This window comes from Camelus bactrianus, chromosome 4, assembly GCF_048773025.1.
Source record: "Camelus bactrianus isolate YW-2024 breed Bactrian camel chromosome 4, ASM4877302v1, whole genome shotgun sequence".
NCBI lineage: Eukaryota > Metazoa > Chordata > Mammalia > Artiodactyla > Camelidae > Camelus > Camelus bactrianus.
The window spans coordinates 71,817,165-71,838,177 of record NC_133542.1 but is presented as its reverse complement, the minus strand read 5'-3'; the positions used below and the strand labels follow the sequence as shown (position 1 = coordinate 71,838,177).

The 21,013-nt window shown below is 48.2% G+C and overlaps 1 long non-coding RNA gene across 2 annotated transcripts in view; it reads right to left on the bottom strand.

Moving 5' to 3' along the window:
• Positions 1 to 282: 282 nt before the first annotated feature.
• Positions 283 to 21,013, bottom strand: part of LOC141577379 (uncharacterized) — a 45,228-nt gene continuing 24,497 nt past the window's right edge. Inside the window, exons 2-6 of one of the 2 annotated variants that reach the window (XR_012506255.1) lie at positions 20,549 to 20,641; positions 20,291 to 20,337; positions 16,781 to 17,069; positions 1,982 to 2,115; positions 283 to 1,485 (exon numbers count right to left, since the gene is read on the bottom strand). This is a non-coding gene — a long non-coding RNA (uncharacterized LOC141577379). The remainder of the gene's footprint in view (positions 1,486 to 1,981; positions 2,116 to 16,780; positions 17,070 to 20,290; positions 20,338 to 20,548; positions 20,642 to 21,013) is intronic. The other variant, XR_012506256.1, reaches the window with a different exon arrangement.

Below are 21,013 nucleotides of genomic sequence, written 5' to 3'. Positions count from 1 at the left end.
AAGAATTATCAGAGTCAAGGTCACAGAAGGAGTGTGTGGAAAGATATGAGGTGGGAAATACTGGAGTCATAGAAGGGGAGGCTGGAAATGGAGACTACAGATGGGGAAGGGTGTTCCTGGAGAAGCCAAGAGCCAGATGTGGCCTTGGAAGTGGCAGCTGAGGGAAAGGATTTCAGGGAACTGAGAGGTGAGGCCAGGTGAGGGAAGGATGAGGACAGAGGAAGCCCCAGAGCACTCGGCCTTTTCTGTGGTGGGGTTTGGAATGTTCCTGGGGGCCTGGCTCCAGCTGCAGAGCAGATGCTGCCTGATGCAGACCATCCTCTGTCCCGCTAAGCAAGGACATCTCTTGATGGTGGCTCCTAGCAAAGGCAGTCTTCAAAGCCTCTCTCTCTTTTTTTTTTTTAATTGGAAAATACACAAAACACAAAATTTACCACCTTAAGCATTTTTAAGTGTAAGTTCAGTGGCATTAAGCACATCAACACTGTTGTGCAACCAACCTCCAGAACGCTCTTCATCTCCTCAACTGAACCTCTGTCCCCATCAAACACTAACTCCCCACTCCTCCCTCCTCCAGCCCCTGGCCACCACCATTCTACTTTTTGACTCTATGAACTTGACTACTCTAGGGACCTCAGATAAGTGGGATCACAGCTTTGTTTTTGTGTGACTGGCTTATTTCACTTAGTATAATGTCCTCCAGGTGCATCTGGGTTGTAGCACGTATCAGAATCCCTTTCCGTTTTAAGGCTGAACAATATTCTATTATGTATTTGCCACATTTTGTCGATCGCTCACCTGTCAATGGATATTGGGTTGCTTTTACACCTTAGCTACTGTGAATGATGCTGCTGTGAACATGGGTGCACAGACATCTCTTCAGTTCTCTGCTTTCAAGTCTTTTGGGTCTATACCCAGATGTAGGATTGCCGGCTCATATGATAATTCTAGGTTTAGCTGTTTCAGGAACCGCCATACTGTTTTCCACAGCAGCTGCACCATTTTATATTTCTACCAGCAGCCCACGGGGTTCTGATTTATCCACATTTTCTCCAACACTTGTTATTTCCTTTTTTTTTTTTAAATTAGCCATCTGACATCAAAGTTCATTGACAAGCACTGTCTTACTTGGTAAGGTGAGAGCATCCCAGGTGGAAGGGACAGGTTGAGTGGAACAGGGAGTCTGGAAGCTGGGCGGGGTTGGGGCGGAAACAGCAAGTGACATACACGTTTGGCTGAAGCACAGGAGTGTGATCAGAGACGAGGCTGGAAGTGTGGGTGGGTGAGGCCAACCTCGAGAGCTTCAGGTGCCACAGGAGCCTGAATGTCACTAGAGAGGCAATGAGGAGCTTCTGCAGGGCTCTGAGCAGAAAGTGATAGGGCCACAGATGAGAACACTGATTAATCCTTGGGTGAGGGGTTCCAGGTGGCTGGAGGGGAAGAGATATGAAGTTGGGAAACCAGATGAGAGATGCTTGGAACAGTCTGGAAGAGAAGAGAGGACGCTGCTGAGAGACACCCACCACCATCAACTCCCACTGCTATGAAGCCTCATGTGGACCCAGCCCCAGGCTAAAAAAACCCTTTGCCTCCATCCTCTCAGTGTCAGGTGGGTACACGGTTACCCCAGTTTATAGATAAGGAGAGTGAGACTCGGAGAGTGTAAGCAACTCCCCCAAGATCTCAAAGTCAGTAAGTAGCAGAGCTGTGACTCAGACCCCTATCTGCTTTTCATAATTCCACAAGCATTTATTGAGCACCTAGTGTGTACCAGGCCCCACACTGAGAGCTGTTTGACATCAAATCCATTGCTCTTACCAGCTAATCTACACCCCCTCAAACAGTGGTCAACCTCTAAGCTACTCTAAGACACGAGGCATGAAGGTAATTCACCAGGCCAAGGAGAAATTGAAGAACAATTAGAAACTGGAGGAAGTGGCTAAACCACACGGGCTATTTTACCATACATGCGCTGCCTCACCCAATGCAGAATCTTCCAGGCATGGAAAGATTGATGGCCAACATCAGAGGGGAGACAGGGAGCCCAAGAAATTACAGATCATCCGCAGCCTCTCCTCCCCAGCAGACAAGCTGATCGTTGCCCAGTGATGGGGTCTGCAAGAAAGGAAAGCGTGGGAGGGCTTCAATCATAGGCAACTGAGATTTTGGTAGGTGAAAAACAACCAAATTTAGTTGGCAAGTTCACATGGTTCAATCTAATACAAAATGATGTTGTGTCACTGTCACCGGCTTTCATCCCTTCACCCAGAATTCGGTGAGTTACTGCCAAGTGCCCACAGTGGAAACCCGGAGAGGAACAAAGCACGTGTGGCTCCTGTCCTCTGGGCCCTGTGGTCTGCGGAGGGTCACAGACGTAAAACACATAGTCACAAGTGCACTGGTTGATGGCAGCATGTTGTCCGGAGGTTATCTGTCTAAGGAATCAGGAACAGCTTCCCCCAGTGAAGTGTCGTCAGAGCTGAGACCCAAAGCATGAGTAAAAGTGTACAGCAATGGGGTACGAGGGAAAGTGTCCCAGAAGAAGAAATCAAGGGCCGGGAGCCTTTGGACGAACAGACAGGGCTGTACGGTCAGGGTTCACTGATGGAGTAGAGAGACTAGCAGATAAAGGGAGACCAGGGTTTTCATCTGTTTAGACTTTCAAAGGTCAAGGCAAATAGGGTCTAACATCAAAAACATTTTAACAGGCGTAGAATCTTGGAAATCTTTCCTGCTGTGTTTTTCCCTTTTGCTAATTCAGTATTTTTCTCTCTCTCTCTCAAATTGCCACCACCATGAAACTCAAACCATGAGGCCTTTGCCTCATGAAGGGAGGGTGGATAACATTCGTAGCATGGAATAGGGAAGAGGGAGGCTTCGACGTGAGAGTTGCAGCTGGACAGTCCGGGGAGTGGACAGGACAGGAGACGTGGTGGGAGGAAGGCCAGACTTGAGGGTCCTAGGGAAGTAGAAGGATTCAGATAAGTTTAGGGGATGTGAGGACATCCAAGGTGGCATCTGTGCCCCCCAGGATGTGTCCACGTTGGGCCTGACACTGTACCCCACGTGGCAAGGCTGCAGGAGAGTGGAAACGGCGGAGGGTCCCCAGGTAGGTGGGACTGAGGACAGCCTCATAAAGACCCTCACTGTCACTGAGTGGAGGACGCCCAGGAGCTGAGAGGATCCAGGGAGGTCATTATGGATTGAACTGTATTCCCCGCAAAATGTTTGTTGAAGTCCTAGCCACCCCTCACCCCATACCTCTGAATGTGAACTGACCTGGAAATAGGCTCTTAGAAGATGCAACTGAGTTAAGGCGAAGAGATTAGGATGGACCCTAACCTGGTATGACTGATGTCCTTGTAAGAAGAGGAAGAGGAGCAGGCAGAGATTGGAGTGATGCATTCACAAGCCTGGAGATACCAGAAGTGGGAAGAGACAAGGAAGGATCCTTCCCCGGAGGCTTCAGAGGAAGCAAAGCGCTGGCAACGCCGTGACCTCAGACTTCTAAATTCCATTACAGATAAGCATCTGCTGTTTGAAGCCACTCAGTTTGGGGAGCTTTCTTACAGCTGCCCTAAACCAACACAGATGGAAAGAGGCTTGACTCTGAGATGAGAGGTTTGGTACAAAGCAAGGTCCACGGTTACCATCAGCCAAAGTCAACGTGATGCCCAGAGACTAGAGCATACCAAACCAGCCACACCTGAGCAGGTGCGGGGACAGCAAGTAGGACGAGACACACCTTTCAATCCCTTTGGACCACATAAGCTTATCCACGCAGCCAGATACCACCTTCAAAAGGAAACAGAAGGGAGATACCCTGAGTGCAGAGGAAGCGCCCTTACAAGGAGTTAAGGCTTTACATTGACCAGATACTTGCCTGGAAGATACTGTTTTACAAAAGAAGAGACTGACTTTCAGTTTTGTCATCCCACCTCCTCCACCGCCACGACATCAGTAGGAAAGGGGACACAAGAGCAAAATGAGATCAAGTCTAGAAAAATCAAAGTTTGCGCACACCATTGTCCAAGAATGTACATTTCATCCCGCTACACTCGTTTCTTCAGATAGTCTCCATGGAATTGGGGCATCTCCTTAAGCACAGGCAGAGGAGAGGCTCAGAGGCAGGAAACAGAGGTGGGGTGAACTGGTGCATCTCCAGATAGGGTGACCCAATTTTTCAAGAGAATGCTCACTGGAGCATGTCTTATAAAAGCAAAATGTTGGAAGCAACCTAAATATCCAACCATATGGGATTGGGTAAATAAATAATTATTATGGGCTACCATTAAGATCATGCTGTCCTAGATTATTTAATAATGTGGGGGAAGGTTATAGTAAGTGGTAAGTAATAATAATAATAATAATAATAATAATAATAGTAGTAGTAAATCAGCCTAAAAACTGTACCTACAGTATGATTCCAATATTTGTGTGATGTTTCTGTATCAGGCTAACTGCTTTAACAAGCAGCTCCCAGAGTCCAGTGACTTAACATAGCCAAGATTTATTTCACTCTCGTGGAACTATCAGGGAGAGAAGGGGTCTCTACTCCACTGAGTCATTCGGAAACCCAGGTGCCCTCAGACTAGTGGTCTGCCTGCCCCCTAAGGGTCCTGGAATCCTTTACTGAATCCTTCACATCCTATGAGCAACAAGACGAAAGAAAGAGCACGGAGGCATTTGTGGTGCCAGGACTAGAAGTGAACGCATCAATTCCTCCACATCCCATTGGTCAGAACTCAATCACGTGCCACCCCACCTACAGGGGAAGCTGGGAAATGTAGTCTAGCTGCATTCCCGCAACAGAAGGGAGACGGGATTTGCTAAACACGTTAGATCTGCCACAGTTAACATGCACTGGAAAAAAAAAAAAAAGCAACAAAGAAAGTACATTTTAACAGTAATTATTTCTGGGTGGTGAAATTATAGCCATTAAAAATTTTTTTTTCTTGTCTATGTGACTTTGAATTTTCCAAAATTTCTAAAATAAACATTTTAGTACTTCTACAGAGAGAGAAAAAAATGTAATTTCATCGTTGACACAGTAGTGTCCAGGCTTCCTGCGGGATTTGGACAGGCTTGCTTAGCAGTCAGGCTTTAGGGTCAGACTTGCAGGTGATACGATCTGAGGAAAGTTACATCACCTTCCTAAATCTTAAAGTCTCCACATCTGTAAAATGGAAAATAAAAATCTATGTCACATAGAGTTGGTGGGAGAATTAAATGAGAAAACGTGAGAAATATCACTCACATGGTGCCTGGCACAGACTAAATCCGCAGCAAACGACAGCTGTTTTTCTTTCTGGCACTCACACCTCCTTTCCTGGTCCAATCATTCGCCCCTCTCCTAGGTTACCATTGTGACTCTGAGAGCCTTCTGCCCACTCCTCAGACCACCAGCACCACCTCCCCTGACCCTCTCATCTGATGGCAGTGTTCTATTTCAGAGAAACAGGAACAATAAGGACACTATCTGGGGACTGCCACCACCACCCCGACTCCCCACCTGGCCCACTCCCTCTGCCCCTCCTGCCCTGAGTAGCAGCTTTCACCACCTGCCCTCAGGGACATGCCGGAGCCACCTCCCCTTTCCACCCTGTATCATCAGATTTCCCCTCCCCGCTGGATAATTCTCACCCGCATACAAAAGTGCAGTAACTACTCCCATGTTTACAAAACCTCTGACTACATGACTCTCTTCAGCTCTCACCCCATTTCTCAGCTGCCTTTTATTACAAAATTCATCAAAAGAGTTATCCGCCTGCTGTGCTTGCTTCTTCTCATCCCAGTCTCCCAAAACTTACTCCAAACAGGCTTCATTCCTACCACTCCACCAACATTGCTCTGGTCCAGATCACCAAAGTCTTCCCCGTTGTTAACCTGATGGTCCGTCTCCATCCACCTCTTGTTTGACCTGAAGCCACCCTGGCACTGACCATCACTCCCTCCTCAATACTGACGGCACAGTTTCCTGATTTCCCTCCACCTCCCTGCCGCTCCTCAACCTTCTTGGCTGGTTCCTACTCATGTCTTATGCCTCAGTATTGGAATGGCCAAGACTCAGACTTCCGACTCCAATGATGAGTTGAATTGTGTCCCCCAAAAAGATATGTTGAGGGATATTATTCAGCCTTAAAAGGGAAGGAAATCTTGACTAATGCTACAATGTGGATAAACCTTAAGGACATGATGCTAAGTGAAATAAACCAGTTACAAGAGGATAAACACTGTATGATTCACCTTTTTGAGGAACCTAGAGTCGTCAAATTCATAGAGACAGGCACTAGAATGGTGGTTGCCAGAGGCTGGAGGGGGAGGGAATGGGGAGTTGGTGTTGAACAGAGACAGAGTTTCAGTTTTGCAAAATGAAAAGGGTTCTGTGAATGGGCAGTGGTGATGGCTGCGTAAAAATGTGACTGGTGGAGGGGAGGGTATATAGCGCAGTGGTAGAGCATGTGCTTAGCACACATGAGGTTCTGCGTTCACTCTCCAGTACCTCCACTGAAAAATAAATAACTATGAACAACTATGTGGAAACAAATTGGACAACCCAAAAGAAATGGACAAGTTTCTGGAAACATACAGTCCACCAAGACTGAATCAAGAAGAAACTGACCACTTGAACAGACTGATCACTAGAAATGAAGTAAAATCAGCTATAAAAAAACCTCCCTACCAACCAAAGTCCAGGACCAGATGGCTTCCCTGGGGAATTCTACCAAACATACAAAGAAGAACTCATACCAGTCCTTCTCAAACTCTTCCAAAAGATTGAAAAGGAGGGAATACTCCCAAACTCATTCTATGAAGCCACCATCACCCTGATACCAAAACCAGACAAAGACACTACCAAAAAAAGAAAATTACAGGCCAATATCACTGATGAACATAGATGCAAAAATCCTTAACAAAATACTAGCAAACAGAATCCAACAACACATAAAAAAGATCATACACCATGATCAAGTTGGATTCATCCCAGGGACACAAGGATGATTCAACATATGAAAAAGAAAGAAAGAAAGAAACGTAAATATCTACCCCTCCTCTCCCAAAAATAAAATAATTGCTTAGGAAACATTTTTAAAAGTCTGACTGCTTAATGCCACACTTTAAAATGATTAGGATGATAAGTTTTATTTCTTGTGTATTTTTCCACAGTACACACAAAAAAAGATAATGTTGAAAGGTTTTTAATAAAATATTTTTCAAAAAGATATATTGAAGTCTTACTCGGTAGTACATCAGAACTTGACCCTATTTGGAAATGAGGTGGTTACAGGTATAATTAGTTAAGATAAGGTCATACACACATCAGGTGAGCAACATGACCTTGGGCACAGCTTCCTCAAGCCTCAGTGCCTCCATATGTAAAATGGAGAAGCCAGTGTCCCCTACCTGATTCCAAGTTGAAAATAAGAGTTGACTGTCCATACCCAGCGCAGTACCTCAAATTCAGGGGTCACTCAACGATTGTTGCCTAGTTTTAAAATTATTATTATTATGGGCGGCACTTTCCAAATGTTTACCCTTCCACGTCCATCATCCATGGATGTCCCATCAAGGATTTTTACTACATGATTTATTAGCAATAATAGTGACCACATGGCCCAGTCTCATTTACTAATGAGTGTTGAGTGTTGTTTGCACCACCCAGCATCTCCCAGAGCCCCGCCCAGGGTGCTTCAACCCACCTCCCTTGCCCTGGGCCCGGCCCTGCAGAGACGGTGAAAGATACAGGAAAAATGAAGCTCGTCTCTGAGATCCTGAAACTTACATGTAGTTGTGAGGATGGGGTGAATTTGCACCCAGAACCACCAGGAAACACTTCAAGCCAATGGCAGGAACCGGACAGAATTCACCCTAGAGGTGGCAAGAGTTCTTGCTGGTGGCTCTGTCAGAGGCCAGGTCTGTCCCCAGCCTTGGCCTGGGTGGCAGGCAAAGATTCGTACATACCCTGGGATTCAAGAACTCTGTTATCTTCCTCTTCCTCTTTTTGGGAGTTAAATGCTGCTGAAAAGATCAAGGGCAAACATAGAACCAGAGACCTGGCCCAGTTTCCACTGGAGGATGGGCCCGACAGAAGGCAATGATTCTGAAGATGTCTGGGCTGTGAACGGAGCCCCAGAAAACCAGAACTGAAAAGAGTCCTGCTGACCTTACCCACTCCTGGCTTTACAGAGAGAAATCTGAGGCCGAGGAAGGGGAGGGGATCTCCCCGAGGTCACAGAGAAAGTCAGTGTCGGGCTGACACAGGTCTCCTGGCCTCACATCCAGCCCTCTACCCACTGCAGCACCAAGAGGGGGCACCAGCAGGACTCTGGAGGGAATTTTAGTTTTGATGGTGGCCAAGGCCCCATGCTAAGACTTTACAACAACATCTCATCGAATCTTCCCACTGCACTGGGGACGACACTATTATCGTCCCCAGTTGCCAGAAGAGGAAAGTCAGTGATGGAAATATTTACCCAAGGTCTCACCGCAATCAGGAGTTGAGCCCGTTTTAAGCCCAAACTCCCAACATTTCCCTACACTGCACCTTGGAACTAGAGGCCTACCATTTTTAAACACAGCCCTAGCACTTCCAGCCTCTGAGCCACAGTCTCCTCAGCTGCAAAGGAGAAGGCCACCTCTCCTGGAGGAGAGGTCGTTTCCAGGATGAAGCGAGGATGCACATAGCCTGGTCCCTGGGAGGGGACTTGAGAAATGACAAAGGTGCAGTGGAAGGCCGATCTTCAAAAATTCTCCAAAAGTGAAACACTTTTCCTTTCCTTTCCTTTTTTTTTGGGGGGGGGGGTTAAAATTGTGGTCAAATATACATAAGATAAAAGCTGCCATTTTAACCATTTTTAAGTGTACTGTTTAGTGGCATTAAGTGCATTCACATTGTTGTACAACCGTCCCCACCATCCATGCACAAAAAGTTTTCACCTTCCCAAACTGAAACTCTATTCCTGTTAAACACTAACTCCCCCTTCCCCTTCCTTTCCTTTTGAAAATGAACCTCCTGCCTTTATATCCTGGTTGGATGTGCGTTGAGGGGAGACGATGACAATAGGCTGGCAGAACAATGAGGAAAAGGAAACAGGAAGTGAGAGGAAAGAAGAGGCTACAGGAAGTGCATCCTGGAAGCTGTTCCTGAGGGGCCAGGTCAACCCCACCCAAGGCCAGGCCAGGCATAGCCCCCTGCCTGAGGACACTTCCATGGGCTCCCATCACCCTTCCAAACAGGGCCCAGGCCACCTTCCTGGCCCAGGGTCTCTTCTGAAGCCCTCTCGTGCTTAACCTCACAAGCTTTAAGGTCCTCAGCTATAAAATGGGGGTGCGGATGATGATTGGTATCTCCTAGGCTGTTGTCAGAATCAGTTGACAATATGCATGTCAAACTGTTAGCAGATCCCTGGTGTGGACCAGCCTGCAGTGTCGGTCCCGTTATCGCTGCTGTGATTACCCCTCCGCCCCAGCAACCAGAAGCAGAGCAAAGGTCCTCTTGCACCAAGAAGGGAAGGGCTTTTCCATTCACTTTATCCTTTGCTTCCCAGAATAGCCCAGCTCGTCCCTGCACATCCACCATCAAGTTCCTGAGCTGAGTGCGGCCAATGCATGATGGGCAGTGTGACCAAAGAGGCAAATGAGATGCAGTACCCATTCCAGAGGGATTACAGAGACAGGAAGAGGAGACACGGGTTCAAATCTCTCGGGGCCACCGTGGTCAGTGATGAGCACATTTAGGTTCTGGGAAAGCGCAATAAAGGGGCCCTTAACTCAACCTAGGGGTTAGAGAAGGTTTCTCAAGGGAGATAAATAAAAGTGGGCAGACAACCCAGAAAGGCCAGGGGATGTCAAATGCCCTGGGGAATAAAGAGCACCGGAAGTGATTTAGTATTGCAGGAGCAAAGGCGTGAGGCAGATTGACAGAGAGGATGGGTCTGGAAGCGCCAACAGGGCGGGGTGAGTAGTGGGGCAGGTCAAGGGCCCTTGGGCCCAAGTACAGAGTTTGAACTGTCGCCTGCAGGTGATCAGGGCCATGGAAGGGGCAGCATCTATATTTTGAAGCACTCACCCCGGGGGCTGTGGACAGACTGGGGTGAAAGAAAGGAGGACAAAGGACAGGTGGCTACTGTAAGCATCTTGGCAGAGATGTGGGCAGCCAGATAGGGAGAAGAGAGGAGGTGGACTGTGGAGAGATTTTGGACGTCAAACCATCAGGGGTGGTGTGGTCAGCAGAATAATGTCCCCAAAGATGTCCACGTCCTGATACCCAAACCTATGACTATCTTATGTCACATGACAGGGGGAATTAAGATTGCAGATGGAATTAAGGTTGCTGATTCCCTGACTTTGAGATGAGGAGATCATTCTCAACTATCAAGTTGGCCAAAGTGATCATAAGTGTTCTTACATGTGGAAAAGGGAAGAAGAATCTGTGTCACAGTAAAGGAAGACCCCACTGCCCACCCCTGGCTCCAGAGATGCAATGGGGCCACCAGCCAAGCAATGAGGGCAGCCTCTACATTTGGAAAAGACAAGGAAATGATCCTCCTTCAGGGTCTCCAGAAGGAACGCAGGGCTGCCAACGCCTTGAATTAAGCCCAGTGAGACCTGTGTCAGACTTCTGACCTACAGAACAGTTAAGAGAGTAAATCTGTGCTGTTTGAATCACTAAATTTGTGGTAAGTTGTTACAGCAGCAACAGGAAACAGATACAACTGGTGATGGAAATAGGGGCTGGGGGAAAGGATCATTCAAGGCATCTGGCCTGGAGACTAGAAGAATGGTAATGCACCCAACCAGGAGAGGCCACATGAGAGCAAACACATGGGACATGATGACTACTGCACTGACTTGAGTGGCCCAGCTCAGGCCCTGGCTGGGAGCAGAGCCAAGGAACCCAGTGAAGAAGCTGGGGGTAGGGGAGCGGTTTACATCATCATGACTGGAGATGCAGTAGCTGTTGTAAGATGGATGGATGGCAAGATCTCCCACAATTCCTTGGATCTCATTTTTCTAGCATCAAAACAACCATACTTTTTAAGCTTTTGCTTCCAAAACAAGCCAGAGAAAGAAAATAGAAACCTCAAGGACTGAGGTCAAGGCGAGGTTAGACAGGTGTCTAAGTGAGGACACTGTGGGCTCTCGGGCCTCAAAAGATGCCTGTGTACCAGTATTTTCCTGGAGAAGGGAGGGTTGGTGGGACTGGCTGGAAACGTCTCCTTCCTCCTAGCATCAATTTTTTTTTTCTTTCCTCCAAAATACAAAAAAAAAAAAAAAAAGGCGGAGGTGAAGGGCTCCTCCTCCTCGCAGGAGGATCGTGGGGCTCACCCCTGCCAGCCCGTGGGGCCGGCCGCGCTTGCCTCTCCACCGGCTTCGTTCCCCACCTCCCTCGGCCCTTTGTCTGGCTCCCGCGCTGCCGCGCACGTGGTCGCCTGTCAAATTCCTGGCGGCTCCGGGGGACACGTGTAGGGAAGCCAGAGCGCCACAGGCCCCATGTAACCATGGAAACGGCAGCCAATGGGAGTCCTGCGCTGCCCGCGGGGGCGGAGCCTAAAGCAGCCGGGGCAGGGGGCGGGCGATGGGCGGATCCAGGGCAGGGCCGAGGCGTCAGAAAACTGGGGGCGGGGCCCAGATCAAACTCGCCGCAGCCTTGGCTGTCCGCAGTGCCGAGGATGCTTCCCTGGCCATAATCTGACTATCAGTACCGGGCAGCTTTGCATTTTGGCAACGTTTCCTTGCACTCTTGGGATTTTCTTTAAGTATAAGGTTAAGATTCTAGACTTCAGTAGATCTGGGTCAAGATTCCACCACCAACAGTTACTAGCTGTGTGCCTTGTGTAAGTGACTGCAGCTTTCTGTGCTTCCATTTCTTCATCTGGTAAATTGAGTAATTGTAAAGCTCCAGAGAGGTAACAAGCGATTCGCCCAGGGCTGGCATAAGGAGCGGTGACCCTTATGACTAAAGTCCTTCTCCTGACCTTCCAGAAAGGGGGACCTTGTTTGGGTGAGAAGAAGCCACCCTCTTAGCTGGGGTCCAGGGTGCTGACCTCTGACTCACTTGCCCAAGGCTGGTTCCAGCATCAGCCTCAATGCGCCTGTCAACAAAATGCGACGATGGGCCTGGAGTCTGACAATCCCCATAGCTGCGTTCCTGGAGACAGATACAGAGCTGAGCACCTCTGAGTGCAGGGGGCAGAAGGAAAGCAACGTTCAATGCCAAGGGCTGGGGACCAGGAGACAGGATTTTGACACTGCTGCCAACCAGCCAGGTTAACCACAAAAGCGCTTTTACCTCTCTGGGCAAAAGCATCTTGTAAAATAGTGAGGATGCTGCCTGCAGATCTCCCACTCAGGGTGGTGGAGAATCTGAAATGAGGAAATGGAATCTCAAAAATCTTTTTTGTTTCCAAGTAAGCCTGGGAGAGTTCATTGGAAGCAGAAACGGATGGTAGACTGCACTGGGAGACCCAGCCCCTCTCTCCTGGCTTCCCCAGTGCTCAGCACAGGGCCTGGGACAAACATCCCCTAGCCAGGAGCTGCAGTTGGCTGGAATATTTTTTTCACTTTTATGAAGTGAAAAATGCATTCATTCATTCCTTCAATAGTTTGATCAACCAAGTTTTCTACAGGTCTGTTGTATGCCAGGTGCTGTGGCCAAAGCAGTGAACAAAACACACAGTTCCTGCCCTGAAAGACGTCAGCATCTGGCTGGGGAGACAGGCATTAAAGAAATAAACATGCAAACAAACACATGGCCATAAATACAAATGCCCTGAAAGGAAAGCACAGGGGCCAGGAGCATGAAGAAAAGAAAAATGAGTCTGGGGGAGAGGGCAGGAAGTGACATTTCAGAGGAGCCTGAGGACTGAGCAGGAGTCAGCCTGGTGAGGACGGGAGGAAAGATACTCAGGCAACGGGAACAACATGTGGATGCCCTGAGGCCAAAAGGAGGTTGGGGCATTCACAAGACAGGGTCTGTATGACCCAGAGGCCAGCGAGGGGAGGAGCCGGCAGGTACTGTCTGAGTCAGGCAGGGTCACACTACAGATCTTGATTTTAGAAAATGACCATGACATAGGCTCGTGGGGACTTACATGAAAATACACACTCTGTTTTTCAAAGTTACCCCCTGGTATTCAGCTGGTTTTCAACCTGGTCTCACCTGCCTTCTACCTTTCCCAGCCTGAAGGCACTGGATGATCCAGAATCAGATGAATTTCATTATTACTCAGCATGCCCCACTGTCTACGACAGAAAAGGAGACACACATTTACTGAAAGATGTTTAAGACTAAGGTTAGAATTAAGGTTGGGGTTGGGTTTCGGTTAAGGGTAGAGTTGGTATTGGGTTTGGCCAGGATAGGATTGCGGTTAGATCAGGATTAGTGTTGGGTTTGGGATCAGGGTTGGCATTAGGATTAGGGCTGGTACTGGGCTTCGGTTTGGGCTTCGGGTTGGTGTTGGGTTAGGGTTTGGATTGCAGACTTGAATTCCATTGAGTATACTTAAATCACTAGCACCCAACAGAATATCTGGGAGGTAGTAGGTGCCCAGTGGGTATTTTTAATAAATGAATTACTGTGGTTTATTGTGAACCCGAAGGGCAAGGTGCCAGGCAGCGCCACTTCCCTGATTATTCTGGTTATTTGCCTGTATGTTGTGCTGAGTGTGAGCAGACTGGTAAAACTCACCTGCGCGCTAAGTTTATATTCTTGTCTCTAAGACTGCATTAAAAATCATACTAAGGTAGGAAACCAGAGGAAAATAGTCTGGGCAGATCAACCTAGAGACCGAGGGAGGGAACAGAGAGCCCAGGGGATCAAATGCTTCTAAACAGTCCGGGTGTTGGGGCAGAGGTCACAGCAAGGTTGCTGGGAGGTCAAAGGAACTAGGCCAGGCTGGAATGTGGGGTTTGGATGAGGAGTTAGGGGAGAGGAAAGGTGAAGAGATGAGTGATAAAGTTAAAAACATGGGCAGACCACAGATCACGGAAAGCCCCATAAGCCATGCAGGGTAACCCAAGTAACTCCCAGGGCCCATGTGGCCGCGTCCCTACAAAGTCTCATTAAAAGGAGCCTGGGACAGCACCCACATATTATCTGCAGGGATCTCCAGGGTTTTTTTGTCTTACAAAGAATATCAAGGAAAAGCCAGTTTCTACCCCCCAGCAATACTTCCCAGCCCCCTCATCTCTCCCTCCAGGGCTTTTATATCATGTTCTACTCCAGAACCCCTCGCTGGCAGCTGCCCCCCACCTCCGATTGTGGCTCTTCTGCCTCTCTCTGCTCACTCAGTTCATCATTTACGGCCCAACTCCAGTCCCTTTCTGTTCTTCCCATTTCACAGAGCCCCCAGTAAAGAACAGCCCAGAACTGCCCCAGCCCCTGCCTGTCTGCTCTGCATTCCCGCCTCCCCCTGGAACCAGGCTGGGAGAGGGAGAGCCCTCTGTGGAGGGCAGAAAGAAGAGCTGAACAGGCAAGATCAAGCCCTCTTTAATGAGGACTTGGTGAGTGGGGGACGGGGCTGTGCCTCGTCCCTGTCACAGTATGAAGATTGCACGGTCGCCAGTGAACACTGGCGGGCCAGGGTGGGGCTTCAGCCGGAGAGCGCAGCAGTCAGATCTGTGAGCTCCTTGGAGGTGGGGCTCTGTGTGTTTGGGGGATGATTCCCCACCAACACCAAGAGGATCCTTGTTCAATATATCATGAGTGAAAAGGTCAGTGAAGAGTGAATGAGTGAACGGATGGATAGATGGATAGATGGATGGATGAATTATTGAACTCTATGAGGATTCTGGACTTTCACACAGGCCTCAAGGACCCCAGGACAATTGCACCCTCCCCGCAGCCTCTCTAAGTCCTTGTTCCTCATCTTTGTGCCAGCCAACCAGGGGCCTCCCAACAGTGACCTCCAGGCTCTCAGGAGGCCAGGGGCAGGCTCCCCGACCCACACAGTGGAGCATCTGGACGGGCTCCACCAGTCTGCTGGGAATGGCCCGTGCTCCCCTGGGCAAGACCCGCAGCGCACGGGAAACCTCCCAGTGCTTTTGGCTCTGTCTGTAATTCTGGTTTCCAGCAACACATAAAAATAGCTTCAAGGACATACAGGGGGTGGGAGGAGGGAGACCTGGTCCCCTGGCTTCCACAAGAACCAGATAAGCATGACTCCCATCTCTCCCTCTACAAGGGCCTACTGCTGCCTGTATGACTCCAGATTTGAACCTGGGTCTAATCTGTCTGTGAACCACAGGCTGAAACTTACAAATCTCCACAGTTACCAGCCCCCATCACCCAGCTTCAGGCAAAGAGAGGCAGATGTAAAAGTTGTGCAGGAAAAACGACTGAAAACCCTCCCACGGCCAGCTCTGAGCTCGACTCCTGCAGGTCCCCAGCGTAGTGCATGGTGGGAGGGTGGGAGAGGCTGCGGTTCAGAGCAGACCTAGGGAGCCTGCGGGGTAGCCGGGGAGCCAGGCTGGAGAGGGGAGGGGAGGGGGCTGCCTGGCTGCAGGGGCTTGTGGGTCTCTGCCAGGGCTCCAGAGCTTTGATTTCCCAAAACAGCGATGATGCCAAAGTGCCACAGACCACCTTCCAGGCCCTGCAGGGCCCACCCCAGGGCCAGGCGAGACCCCAGGGACTGGAGCAGCCCCCAGTCTGGGGTGGGAGGGGGCAAGTGGCAGAAGCACTTTAATAACAGGCACGTTAAGAGCACAGACTCTTCCAGGCACCTTGCAAGCATCATCGGGGATCCTTAACAACCCGGGGACGGCTTGTCCCATCGCGCAGGCGGCACAGCGAGGCTCGGAGCACAGCCAGCAGGACGCAAGCTGGCGGGGGCAGAGGCAGGATTTGCACCCAGGGAGACTTCAGAGCCTGTGCTCCTGCCTCTGCACTAAGGGGTGGGCTGAGTGTGGAAGGTAAAGGACACCATCCATTTTCTTCCCAGCCTCCCAGAGGCTCCAAAATAAGCCTGCTTTCCTGACGAAGGTCTCCTCCCCCTCAGCTCCACAAATACCCACATTCCCAGGCCGAATCCAGGGCGGGGCCCTCAGGAGCCGGTGCCCAGCAGGACCTATTTCTGGCTGCAGCCCGGGCCGGCCACAAGCGACCTTCTGTGGTAGCCTCGGCCGCAGCCCACAGCCGAGGCCCAGGCCCTGGCCGGGCCTCCAAAGGGCCCATTGTCCCGCTGCCTGGGCTGCCGGGCCTGGCTCCTGGACATCCGGAGATGGGGGGCAGAGGGTGACCTAGGGCAGGGTGGACTGAGGGGCCTGTGTGCGAGCTGCAGCCGACTCAGAGGATGTGTCCCAATGTCCACAGTGCCTGCTTGAGAAAGAAAACAGACTCCACCTCAGACAGGCCGCAGGCTGGCCTCAGACAGGCCGCGAGGTCACGCACACACACGTGTGCACACACCCCAAAGGTGACAGCTGCTGAGGGCAGCCACCACGTCCACAGGGAAGCAAGAAGGTGAGAGACAGCGTTTAGAGCTGAGCGGGTTCCGGTTCTAATACTGGCTCCTTCCACGCTGGCCGTAAGACTTGGGCAGGTCACGCCACCTCTCTGAACCTCAGTCTCCTCATCTGTGAAATGGAACCAGTATCACCCCCATTTTATAGCTGTGCCAATCCAGCTTCAGAGAAGGAGCTTGCCTGAGGCCACACAGGCAGGATTTTCCTTTTTAACATCAAAAAGATTTTGATTAGGAACATTTTTAAACATACACAAAATAAAGAGTATAAAGCTCCATAGACTGTCATTCAGATTCAATAATTATTGAGAATTTACCTGTTTTATTTGTCCCTTTTGATTATCTTGTGGTTGCTGTCACTAAAGTGAATTTAAAGCCAATCCTGGACACGTCATTTCATCCCAACACACTTCAACATTGCTCGAAATCTGAGGACACAATGCCATTGTCACACCTAGCAAAATTAACAGCAATTCCATGGCCTCAGCTGATATCCAGTGCGTAACCTTCTTATCCTGAGAGACAGTCTCATCAGTGCGGTTTCCAGGTGATTTGTTTGAATTAGGATCCATGGAAGGTCTACACATGACATTCAGTTGTTGTAGCCTATTAATTTAAAAAAAATAAAAATAAAAATAAGTCATGCTATTGCCTTACTTTTTAAGGGATATTTATTTATTTTTGTGATGGAGGTACTGGGGATTGAACCCAGGACCTCGTGCCTGCTAACCACGTGCTCTACCACTGAGCTATACCCTCCCCACTGCCATTGCCTCATTAAAGAAACCGAGTCAGTTGTCCTGTGGATTGCGCACAACTGGTTGTCTGTTTGCATCCTCATGGTGTCATTGAACTTGTTTCTCTGTCCCCATATTTCCTGTGAACTAGAAATTGAGCCCCCTCCCCTTTTTAATAACTTTTATTGAGATATAATTCACATACCACAAATATCACCCTTTCAAAGTACACAATTCAATGCTTTTTAGTATATTCACAGAGTTGTGCAACCGCTACCACTATCCAACTTCAGAACCTTCTCATCAACCCGAAAAGAAACCCCATACTCGTCAGCAGTCACTCCCCATTCCCCTCCCCCCAGCCCCTGGCAGCCACTAATCTACTTTCGTCTCTCTATGGCTTTGTCTACTCTGGACATGGCGTATAAATGGAATCACACAATGTGTGGCCTTTTGTGATGGGCTTTTTTTACTTAGCATAACAGTTTCAAGGTTCATCCGTGTTATACGACATGTGAGGACTTCAGTCCTTTTTTTTGCTAAAATAACCTGCCGTTATATGATTATATCATATTCTGTTTATCCATAAATCGTTGATGGATGTCAAGGTTGTCTCCACTTTTTGGCTCCTAAAAATAACATAGCTCTGAACATTTATATACAAATATTTTTACGAATATATGTTTTCAATTCTCTTGGGTGGGTCTACATAGGAATGGATGCAAGGTTATGTGTAACTCTATGTTTAACATTTTGAGGAACCACCAAACTGTTATCCAAAGTAACTGTACAATGCCACCAACAATGTATGAGGGTTTCCGTCTCTCCACATCCTCACCAACACATGTAATTAACCATCTTTTTTATTTTAGTCATCCTAGTGGGGGTGAAGTGGTATCTCATTGTGGGCTTGATTTGTGTTTTCCTAATGATTAATAGTGTTGAGCATCTTTTCACAGGGCTTACTGCAAGTTGCATGCCTTCTTTGGAATTTTTGAACTGGATTATTTGTCTTTTATTATTGAGTTGTAAATAATTCTCTCTATAGACAAGTCCCTGATCAGATACATGATTTATAAAATTTTTCTCCCATTGTGTAGGCTGTCTTCTCACTTCCTTGTCATCCTTTGAAGCACAAGGCTTTAAATTTAATGAAGCCCCACTTACCTTTTTTTTTTTATTGCTGAGCTTTCAGTGTCACATGCCCAAGGTCATGATTTACTCCTTTGTTTTATTCTAAGAGGTTTATCGTTTTCACTCTAACATTTAAGTCTATGATCCACTTTTGAGTTAACTTTTGTATATGGTGTGAGGTGGGGATTCAACCTTTTTCTTTCGATGTGTGTATCCAGTTGTCACCACCATTTCTTGAAAAGACTATTCTTTCCCCATTGAACAGCCTTGGCACCCATGTCAAAAATCAGTTGAGCATAAGTACATAGGCTTATTTTGGACTCCCAGTTCTATTCCATGGATCTGTAGTCTAGCCTTAGGCCAGTGCCACTCAGTTTTGATTCCTATAAATCTGTAGTGAATTTTGAAGTTGGAAGGTAGGAGTTCTCCAATTTTGTTCTTCTTTTTCAAGATCGTTTGACTATTCCAGGTTTCTCACATTTCTGTGTACATTTTAGAACCAGCTTGTCAATTTTTATAAAAATGCCTACTGCAAGTTTGACAGAGATTGCATTAAATCTATAGATCAGTTTGGTTGATATTGCCATCTTAACAATATTAAATTTTCTAATCCATGAACATAAGATGTCTTCCCATTTGTTTAGGTCTCCTTTCTATTTCTTTCAGCAACATTTTGTAGTTTTCACTGTACAAATCTTACAGTTCTTTTGTTAAATTTATTCCTAAGTATTTTATTCCTTTGGATACAAATGTAAATGGAATTATTTTCTTAATTTAACTTCTAGAGCGTTCATTGCTAAGATATAGAAATTGGTTTTATATATTGCTCTTGTATCCTACAACCTTCCTGAACTCATTTATTTGTTCTAATATATATATATATTAGTCAATTCCTTATGATTTTCTATACACAAGATCATGTCATCTGCAAATAGAGATAGTTTTACTTTTTCCTTCCTAATCTCGATGAGCTTTCTTTCTTTTTCTTGTCTGATTGCCCTGGCTAGAACCTCCAGGACAATACTGAATAGGAGCGGGGAGACTGGGAACCCCTGTCTTGTTCCTGATTCGGAGGGAAGGCTTTCATTCTCACCACTAACTATGACGTTAGCTGTACGTTTCTTAGACGCAGTCAGGCAGAATTTTAATCCAGGTGGGAGAGACTCCAAAGCCCTGATCCTTATCTTAGCCCTAGGAGGCAAAAGGAGTGGCCTGGTCAGGGAGGCCAGCAGGGAAGAGGTTCAAAAGAGCTGTCAAAACTGGAGATGGGTGTGGAGGGTCTGGGTGATTTGAGATGAGTCAGTTCCAGCAGGGAACACCAAGCCCCACTGCTAGTAGGCCCTGCCCGCATCTTCACTGCAGCCTTCTAGAGCCCTTGAGCAGGAAGAACAAATGGGAAACTCAGAGTCATACCCCTCAGAGGCCCCCATCAATGTTCAGTTCCCTGCAATCTTACCACATACCCTCCCGCCTCCCATTCTGCTCAGTGTCCATGGAAAAAGGAAGTGGGAACAGCTGACATCAGCACAGGCAGAAGGGAGAAGATGGACAAAAAGGAGGCAGCCAGGTGGAGAGGACAAGAGACTTGGGAGCTGGACTTCTGGGTTCGAGCCTACCCCTCCCCCACATAACGTACCAATGAGGTGACATTGGACATTTCATTTCCCGGAGTTTGAGTTTTCCCATCTTTAAAATAAGGATTGGGGGAGGGGTATAGCTCATTGGTAGAGCACATGCTTAGCGTGCATGAGGTCCTGGGTTCAATCCCCAGTACTTCCATTAAAACTTTTTAAATAAAAATAAAATAGGGACAATGACAAAATCTGCCTCCCAGGGCCACTGTGAGGATGACATGGGATAATACTTGTCGGGTGTCCAGCACAGCAGAAAGCATATTCTTGGCGCCCCATAAATTCTGGTTATTACCACCTTTATTATTGTCATTTTTACTCTTACCTCCATTTAAACTATTGCTGCTGGTATGATGGTGGCTGTTCCAGCATCTGCAGGAGAGAAATTGTCTTTGTGAATGTTCAGCCCTTCTTTGGTGATGGCCAGTGGCCCCGGGTCTCCTGGGTTCCTGTGCTCACTGAACCCCATGTGTGGCCCAGTTTGAGAGAGGAAGCGTCTCTCTCTAGAGCCAGAGCCTTGTCAGCCCAGAAGTCTCCCCAGGGCCCCAGGGAGGCTCTGTGTCAGGCACTTTGGAGATGTTACCTCATGGAAGTTCACCACGTTAGGAGAGAATGATCCTTACTGTCTCCATTTGGCAGAAGAGAACACTGAGACTCAGAGAAGCTGAGCAGTCACCTAGTAAGAGATGGAGATGGATTTGGGTCACTGCTCACACTTACTGGGCTACATCCTCTCCTCAGCCACTGGCCAAGTTGGAAAGTTCAAGAAGCCTCCTTGGGACAAGGAGGAGGGGGCTGAGGTAAATGTCCCAAAGTGCCCCCAGAAAGGTCCACGACAGGACAGCAAAGCAGAGCCCACAGGGGTGGCAAGAGTGATGGATTAGGATCTACAGCTCTGACTCCCATCACCCGCAGAGACCCTGCCCTGGGTGGCTCTTGGGGGCTCAGGGTCCATCTGGGTATCTCCGGGGGCCCATACTATTGTGTAGCCACCCCAAGACCCTCGGAGCTTCCAGACAACCTGCCGTTAAGCCCCGTCAACAGACAT